The sequence below is a fragment of the Rutidosis leptorrhynchoides genome, chromosome 4 (assembly GCF_046630445.1).
Source record: "Rutidosis leptorrhynchoides isolate AG116_Rl617_1_P2 chromosome 4, CSIRO_AGI_Rlap_v1, whole genome shotgun sequence".
Classification (NCBI taxonomy): Eukaryota; Viridiplantae; Streptophyta; class Magnoliopsida; order Asterales; family Asteraceae; genus Rutidosis; species Rutidosis leptorrhynchoides.
The window spans coordinates 487,257,504-487,267,024 of record NC_092336.1 but is presented as its reverse complement, the minus strand read 5'-3'; the positions used below and the strand labels follow the sequence as shown (position 1 = coordinate 487,267,024).

Here is a 9,521-nt window from a genome sequence, read left to right as displayed (position 1 = left end):
ACTTGGTCATGTTAACTTTAATTTCATTCATCGTTTAATTAAATTGAATTGCATACCAACATTCCATATTGACTCAACCCATAAATGTGAAACGTGTGTTGAAGCCAAATTAACGAGATCATCATTTAAATTGGTTGAATGAAAGACCGAGCCCCACCTAATGAACTAGTTCAAAATGAACTAGTAGAATTAAAGGAACTTCCTCGATAAATAGCACACACGTTATGCTTATAGAGGAACCAATACTGAATGTATACAAAGATAGTGATACTTATAACCGTCTTAAAGGTATATTTAAGGCGGTGTGTTGATTTTGTCATGAAACAAGGGATATCGTATCACATTTCTTGTGAGAAAAGTTATGGGAGAATATGAATGATGCATCTTCTATTCTCGTGATATGGACTTGTAGTATACGGAATACTAGATTTATACTTGTTCATTGTGTTGAATTTATTTCAAGACAAAATCGCTTTGATTCAGTAATAGAAAGATTTTGTATAGTGTGAAACAGATTTGTGAACATCATTGATAATGTAAAGTATTCACATTTTATGTGAATTATGATAGTGAAGATAAATATAAATATAAAGATGTCATTCTTTATTATTTTATTATCTTGAGATTTTGAATTACCTAATCAGTATTCAGATGCAGATATAATTTGAGTGCGAAACTTTTGTTAAGTTTAAAAATTCGACGTCTCTAGGTCAAACTTAGAATATGACTAAGAATTGCTCAAATGTGCAAAAAAAAAAAAAACAAAAAAAAAAAAATATGAATATCAAAAGATTCAAATCTTATGTGTGGGCATTTGAACGCATAATTGATTAGAATCATATTAGATATATATGATTATGATATCAAGTTGCAAGACATGTGGAGGAAGCTTTAAAAGGATTAGCAGTAACCCTAGTTAGTTGTGTAAAACGAACACATTAGTTTGAAAATGTGGGGTTGTCTTGTATTTTGATATCAATAATATGATTCATGATAACGCGTTTTAATGTACTCAATCGGGTATGTATTCACACTTGGAGGTGCTGCTCTATCATGGAAATTGTTTAAACAAACGGTTATTACTAGATCCATGATGGAATCAGAGTTCATTGCTTTAGATAAAGTTGGTGAAGAGGCAGAATGGCTACGTCAATTTGTTGAGAATATACCAAGATGGCCTAAACCGATGTCGGCCATATGTATACATTGTAATAGCCAATCGGTGATTGGTAGAGCTCATATTATAATGTGTAATGGTAAGAATAAACATATGAGACGTAGATATAATAAAGTACGACAACTAATCTCTACAAAATTTATCAATGTTGACTATGTGAAGTCGAAGGATAAAATTGCGGATCCGCTGAGAAAAGGCTTAAGCAGAGAGTTAGTGTATGAGTCGTGCGTGTGAATGAGACTGAAGCCCTTGAAAAGCTAAGTTTATATGAAGGAAAACCTAACTCAGTTGACTGGAGATCCCAAGATCTGAGTTCAATAGGACAACCTACTTGTATGAACTGGTGAAGTCACTGTGGGGGAGTTAATTACTAAACTAGCAACCCCTACACCTTTCAAAGGGAGTTTACTAATTAAGAGTAGACTTCCTAGTCCATTCCTTAAAGTGACTAGTACGAGGCTAAGCCTAAGGCTTTTAATGATTCAACTGCAATTACCATGCGTGGTTAATCAGTAGCCATTCGGTGGTGAATCACCTATGTGAGAGAGAAGTGGGGTCGCTTCGAAGGGTATTGTTGGGGCACAATACTTAATGGCTCTCACAGAACCAGGCTAATGTTCATGACCATAACGAACATAACTATAAGGACTTGAAGTTGTCAGGGAGAATCTTGTGTGAAACGTATTGTCGCCTACACAAACGGCAGACGAGTTCAAAGACATCGCCATCTACTCAGAGCCAGTAGACTAAGTGCGTTTCATAAGCGAAGGTTCAAAGGGTAACACCTACCTATCGTATGCAAGATTCGACTGTTGAAACTTAATCGGAACATTGTTGTTTCTGAGATCGATCTCCATTCATGTGGGGGATTGTTGGAAATATGTGTGTTTCATTATATTTGGACATCAATTAATATACGATGAAATATTATATATTAATAACTAGTTAGCAAGTTTTGTAACCTTTAACGAGGGCTTTACACGAGCTAAGATGTGTCCAAATTAAAATAATGGTGAATGAGATATCGGATCTCAAATTTGGTTATAACTTGTCCCATATAGGAATGAGAACAAAGTTGAAAAGTAGTTATAAAAGTTAAGCTATAAGCTACGATAAGGTGTTATATATGATGTGAGTGAGCAATTTTGCTATATGTTTTTATAACATAAATGCATCATTAAAAACCATCAAGTATGAGCCATCAAATATGAATTATTTAAATTATTCTATAATGGTTTCAGTTATGGGAATAATCATTAAATAATTAAATGATGTTAATGGCTGGTCACTCGTTGAAATTCCCATACACAAGTAACATTTGAGTTACTACTCATTAAATAATTAAATGACTTTAATTATATGTGTTAATGAGTATGATGGGAGTTGTTACAAATTGAGCTATAAAATGATGGTTGATTTTTGGAAAATACACCAACAAATAACTACGTAAAATAACACACAAGGTTTGCAACAATATTTTTTTTGAAGCATTCTTTCTGGATTCAACAAGGTCTCCCCGTCCGACGAATTTTCAGGCAAGTTCAAGTCCGGCAGTACGCTGCTTAGGACCGGTGTACCCTGGGAACAGACGAAGAATCTGTTTAAGGGAATTGTGTCAAACACAAGCCCGGTTCCATATTCTTTCCGGTTTGATTGTTTACTACTATTTAGTTTATATGTTTCGTATATGCGGTTTCGTTATATTTTTCCTACAAAATATAAAGTAGAATGAAATTGTAAACAGATCGATACTTCATTATCCATTATGAATCACCAAAGAGCCAATGGCTTGGCAGTATCGAGGTCCCCTTAAAACTTTGAGGTTGAGGGTTCGAGGATTGCACCGCACATTCAAGACGTTCGAATACGACTTTGACATCTCCATCGTAGAATTGGCTTACACTAAACAAGCTACACCCCAGACCTTCAACGTAAGAGAAGACATTTTGTGGTGTACATATTCGCGTTAATATTAGGTGAATGTGTGAGTTTGCCTTTCCAAAAACAAAAGAAAATTATTTTACCATTATGAATCATATATACTGTCACCGAATACTTTGGACATTTGATCGACACTGAATCTTCGACTACATTTCTCTAAATCGATCTCAACGTTTTTAATTTTTATTTATTTATATTATTTTTCTGAAAGGCAAGACCCCAAATGTAGTTAGTGTTGGTTTAATGTGCACGTCATAACACAAATCTATACTACCGCTTATATACAAGCCTATGGGGTCACACACTTTAGTATTTAGACACCAAATATTATATATTGATGATATATAATTATAACCTATATTAATTTGTAAAGTATAATTTAATTAAATAATTGTTATTTAATTAATTTATTTCCATCCAAGTTTGACTTGAAAGACAAACATGATTAAATAATATGAAGTTAATCTTTCATCAAATTGTATCACGGATCAAAATCTAGAAAGAAAACAAAAGGTAATCTTTTGGTGATTTTTTGTGGGCACTACGACAAAAGGGATAAGAGTTAAGACAAAGGGTTTGTTGATTTTTGGTTGTTCAATATACAAAAGAAATAATAAAGAAAAAGGGACGTATCAAATTTGGTTTTGGTTTTGACTACATGATCACCCCTATATAAGGGTGTAGTTTTGTTTTTAATATGTGCCGAGTGAAAAAAACATAAACTCATCAACATAACAAGAGGATACGTCTTCTGTTTTTCTTTTTAATCAAAACATATACAAATGTTTTATATGTTTTATTTTCATTCGACGGTACTAACAAAAGGCAAGGCGAATAGTTATATTGAGCAATCAATTCATTTAATTAATTAATCAAAGGGTTTGATTAATTATTATCCTTGGGTTATACAGACTAGCATTCGATTGGTGTTGTTTGAGGTGCTGTGTGGATCAACTATAGAGAGATTCATACATTTTGAATATATGTTTCAACCTAGACATGGAGAATTCTTTCTACCGTTCTTGCATCGCTCGCTAAAGGTATATCTAAACCCCTCTTTGTGAATTATTTACTTGACAATTATTAGTGGTGTAATTGGATCTTGTTGGGATCGTTAATCGTGTGAATGTTTTAACTTGAAAGTTTATTATAAATAATAAAAGATGTTTATTATTAAATAAAAATATGTTTATTTTCATGTTCCGCTGCGTTTATAAAATTTAAAAGTACACACGGTTTTCCATCAGTTAGTGAGGATTGAACATGAGTCTCCTTTAGAGATTTTCAAGCATCTAACCATTAATCCACCCTTGGGGTTCCAAACCTCAACGTTTTAAATGTGTTTTAGCAAAACCATTTACACTTGAATTGATGATGTTTACTTGTTTAAACAACGAGTAGAGCTCCCTCCACGCCATTGAACATTCTTCACATGCAAATAGATATCTGTATTCTATAGGCGAATGATCATTGTAACAGTTCATAGTAGATTATGTACATTTTACGTTTAAAGATAATTAGTATGTAGTTTGTACAATCCAACCGGTATTTATTTAACTAATACATTACTTTTGACGTAAAAGATGAAATTGTAAAAACATAAAGTAACCTTTTATCTTATTTATAATGAAGAACAAGAACAACTTTATAAATAAAAAATACAAACATTGTTACATTGAAAAGATACAACAATATTTAGCAATATACATTCATGATCAAACACAAAAAGCACGGATAACATAGGATATGTTCAATTAGCCTTCCATCATAGACATTGTTTGAGATGATCAATTGTTTAGCTATGATCAAAGTTCTTGTGTCTCGAATCAATGAAATCCATAGCTTCTGCATCGACATCCTCTCTGAACACGCCGAACCCAAAATTGTGCTTGCGATCATATAGATTAGTGACACTACGAGTCATGTTAGCTTGAGGTTGGTTCGGTTTGTCAAGTATCTTGTGTGGCATTTCTTTTAGTTTCTTCTTCAAAGAGCTAAGATGATGATGATGATGATTGTGATAATGATGATGGTGATTGGTTGAATTGTTGTCAAAAGACATAATTAATGGTAATTAGTTGTAATTTGAAAATAGTTGGTTGATGATTATTTTGTTTAATTAGCAAACACATATTTATATGGGTTTGTGCATCAGTGCATGTTAATGTCTTGATCATAGATGGTTAATAGAATCTGATTCTTATGTATACTTTTGTTCATTTTTTAATTTATTTAGTACTAGTTTATTACAGTAGCCATTTTGGAAGGTATAATTTTATTCAATTAGGCTGCCAACCTTTGAATCGTAAAAAGGATTTGGCTTTGGTCTCTTCAATTTGAGTCTACAAAGTTTCTAGTTTAATTTATGCGTGTTTTTATAAGGTCTTAAAGTTTTGTAAGACCAATTATAATCATGACTGGGATGTCAAAGGCAGATGATGTATTTTTTATAATGTGACAATGTCATGAAGTGAATGTTAAATAATGGGGAATGTTAAGTTTGAGTGTTAAATTTGTGATGAGTGATGTGGTAAAATATTATTGGTAGTTGGGTATAAAATATATTAATTAATAATATATAAATATTAATGCTGAAATCTGATTGGTCCATACATCCTTGACGCCTACTTTTTTTTTCGTCGGATTCTTGACTGACGCTCCTTAAGCATCAAGCATCAGGGGTGACGCCCCATTAAGGACGTCAGGGGCGTCAAATGTGTGCCAAATGGGATTCCATGTCATCTGACGGAAATTGGTGATGCCCCATTAAAATTGGTCTAAGAGTTTAAGACTTTTTATACTTCTATTTTTCTAGATAAAATGTGTGTACATATATTACATCACTATATCACTATATATATATATATATATATATATATATATATATATATATATATATATATATATATATATATATATATATATATATATATATATATTTATATTTATATATTAAAAGAGAGTCTCGATTAGCTAATAAATGTTTTCAAAACACCCTTAATTACCATTAGATTAGAAAATTACATTATAATACCCGTTGATCCAACGGTCCTTAATCATTCACTAAAAAAAAAAAAAATATACACTCCATCCTTAAAATACCCTTTTAATAAAAAAAAAAAAAAAAAAAAAACACGCTGGCTTCTAACAAAATTAGGGTAAATATTCATCCATCTCATCTTCAATTGTGTTCATCCATTATCGTCTTCAATTCCATCTCAATTTAGCCGGAATTGGGAAACAACTATTTCTATTATAAACTGCTCTACAAACTGAAAAGTAAGTACAAATATAAAGACCCTGAAGGTGTTACAGTTGATCCCGAATAACGCGATGATGGGGAAAAGGAAGAAGACGGTATGGATTTCGTATAATTTGTATGTTTAATGTTTAATTTAATTAACAAATAATTGTTACCTATTTGATTGATTACCAAATTTTATTAGGGTTTTTACGATCATCAATCCTTCAATGTATATTGCTTTTTCATTGTTCACTACAAGATTATATGGAAGAAGAATTCAAAGCTTCTGGATAGGAAAAATCAAGGTCATTATTTATGTGGCTTAGGGATTTTATTGGGTTTTTGATCAGTTTTTTTAGGGTTTATTCAAAGCAGGTAATTGACTTTTGGCTACAATTGGCGAAAAGATTTTTGAATGTGACAACACGGGATTGTCCAAGATGTGTGGTCTAAGTAAGTATAACCGTTTTTAAAATTTTATTGCATTATACATGTGATCATAAATAGAATTTTTTGATGAAAATGAATGTTCTTGATGTTCTTTAATGTTTTGATTCAGAATCAGAATAATATTAAAGGTTGAAGAAGAAACAAGACCAACCTATTTGGTTATGTTTTGAACTAGAAATAATTCGGACCGCGCGTTGCTGCGATTGTATTTGGATATATGTCGTTTGCTATCTAGTATACCTAATGGTTCGTGCGTTGCGATAGAACATTTTAACGTCTTTTATAAAACTAATGTTGAGCAAGAACAGAGAAAAAAATAAGCGAACAAAATGGATTAAAGTACTCGAACTCATGTGATATAATTGGTTTAGTTTGTTTATGATATATGTATATATAATTAATTCAAAATGTTTCACTTTTTTATATATAAAAAACTCCGTTTCCAATATAATTAGTTACGTTTTGTTCGTAAAATTATTTCGATTTGAATGGTGATAACGTAGAAATCTAACTCGCGGCAAGAAAAAAATAAATTCCGTTAAAAAATTGGGTGAGTTTTATTTAATATTTATTATATTAAATTAAAGAGTTACATTTAAATCTCAAAAGTTATCTTTTATACCCCACTTTTACCCCTAAATATATACAAATATTACCCCTTAACTATATCTCCTTTGACTCTTTTCTTCCTTGGCCAAAACTACAGTGCACTCCACACACAAATTGGCACTAAACGTCCAATTTTTTGATGAGGGTTAGTAGATATGGAAATGAATTGTCAAAGATGATTGTTAGAAGTATTCGTTGTAATACACTTTGAACCATACTCAGTTTCAGTTTAAGTGATAATTGCATTGATTATGTATATTTCAATATCCTTAATTGTGTTGTGATAGTATAAGATTATATTAATCCATACTCTATTTGTTCTCAGTTTAATACGTCATAGTTTGGCCCGATCTTATGGATACATACAAGTATACAACCCCTTGATCCTTTACTTTTATTAAGTTTATACAATGCCCACAAGAAAATACACATGTAGGCAGCAGATGCTCCAACATCACAGCCCTGTGCATTGTGTTTTGACGATAAGGTATGATATTTTTTTCCTGCTTGCCAAATTATCTTAACAGATTTATATTATTCCGAGTAATTGAGTTGTAGGGTGCAAGAGCATATAGGTGAGCTATAATTCATTTTTAGCTTTGCTCTCGAAATAATTTGCTGATCTGCTAACAGATGATGCCGGAACATACAGTGTGGAGAACAAGAGAGAAAAGTTATGTCAGCTCACAATTTATTGACAATCATGTCAATTATGAATTTTACTCATTATTCAACTTGTGGCGCTTATTTATTGTAACATATATGTTTTTTTGGTGCTACAGTTCTATTCCTTGGATCATAAAAACCTTTTATCCTCTGAATGATGAGCAAGATGAATGATTGAAGGGTTTTATCTTCATAATTTGGTCGTCTAAAGCCGTTATAAGGACAATTTATGATTATAATCGATTGTTTTCATCGTTTTCCCCTTCTAAACTTAGGGTTCCTTGGATTGAAATTTCGCTTTCGTCGTTTAATTGACGTACTCAGTTAAAGGCGAATCTTTCTTCAGGTTATACTTATGTCTTTTGCTTAGATTATTCTTGATTACGTTTACCAATTTCGTTTATTCAAATTTAATTAAAATTAAGTTTTTTCATTTTTGTTTTTTTTTGTTTTTTTTTGTTCTGCAGATGATGATGATGATGATGCTAAAGTGGTTTATAGAATTGACAATTTGTACTTTGAAAGAACTTAGATATTATAAAAATTATGTTAAGTAAGTTTGTATCTTTGGTTGATTATTGTTTCTTCTTTTTTTTCATTAATTTTGTTTTGTAGATAATGTTGGTCTAGAACAGCAGCATCATCGATTAAATTGAGCAAGTTGTCTTTGAATAACAACGTTGAGTCTTTGGTAGAGTTAATAATATAATTCCATCAATCCTTCGATCATTCTCCATAATTATCATCTATCTCTTAATTTTGCAGGTTGATATAATTATTAGATTCTTTTGCATATTATCATCGTTGGTTTGGCTTGACCCGAATTACTTGGTCTGCGGTTTTACTAATCCAGTTGTGGATCTTTCAAGGGACAATTAAAGGTAATTATTTTATTTGATATTGTTATAGTAATGCGGTTTTATAAACTAATTTACTATACTTGAGAGTTCATAATCCATTTTAGCATGAATTGGTCTACGTACATATCACTAATATTAGCTACTGCAGGAGAACATTATGCAAACAAATTTTGTGATGCATAAAGGATGAAGGAAAAATTAGCACTATGCAAACCCTTCTTGTGTATCTTCAAAAATGGTCTATACTTCATCGTTTTGTTACATATTTTTATTATTTTTCAGGAATGATGTTGGGCAGCTTGTGTGCACAGAGATATTAAGAACCAAAGATATAACTCATCGGTTAAAATTTAAAACTACTTCAAGTAAGCAATTGTTTACTTCAACTATAAGGATTTATGTTTTATAGTTCCACGTCTCAGTGAGTGATTTTTTATTATATATATATATATATATATATATATATATATATATATATATATATATATAGTCAAAAGTTCAAACGAAAACCATAAAAAAAGCGAGAACTGCGAGAACTTTTGATTTATAAAGATTTTCACATCTAACTAGATTG

At 31.3% G+C, this 9,521-nt stretch overlaps 1 long non-coding RNA gene across 13 annotated transcripts in view; it reads left to right on the top strand.

The window, feature by feature from the left end:
• Nucleotides 1-6,270: 6,270 nt before the first annotated feature.
• LOC139844631 (uncharacterized) overlaps nt 6,271-9,521 on the top strand; it is a 42,291-nt gene continuing 39,040 nt past the window's right edge. The window contains exons 1-8 of one of the 13 annotated variants that reach the window (XR_011758040.1): nt 6,271-6,475; nt 6,565-6,667; nt 6,738-6,815; nt 7,747-7,908; nt 8,055-8,433; nt 8,555-8,640; nt 8,853-8,968; nt 9,230-9,312. This is a non-coding gene — a long non-coding RNA (uncharacterized lncRNA). Of the gene's footprint in view, nt 6,476-6,564; nt 7,909-7,979; nt 8,434-8,554; nt 8,748-8,852; nt 8,969-9,229; nt 9,313-9,521 lie in introns of all 13 variants that reach the window. The other 12 variants (XR_011758041.1, XR_011758047.1, XR_011758046.1 and 9 more) reach the window with 12 other exon arrangements.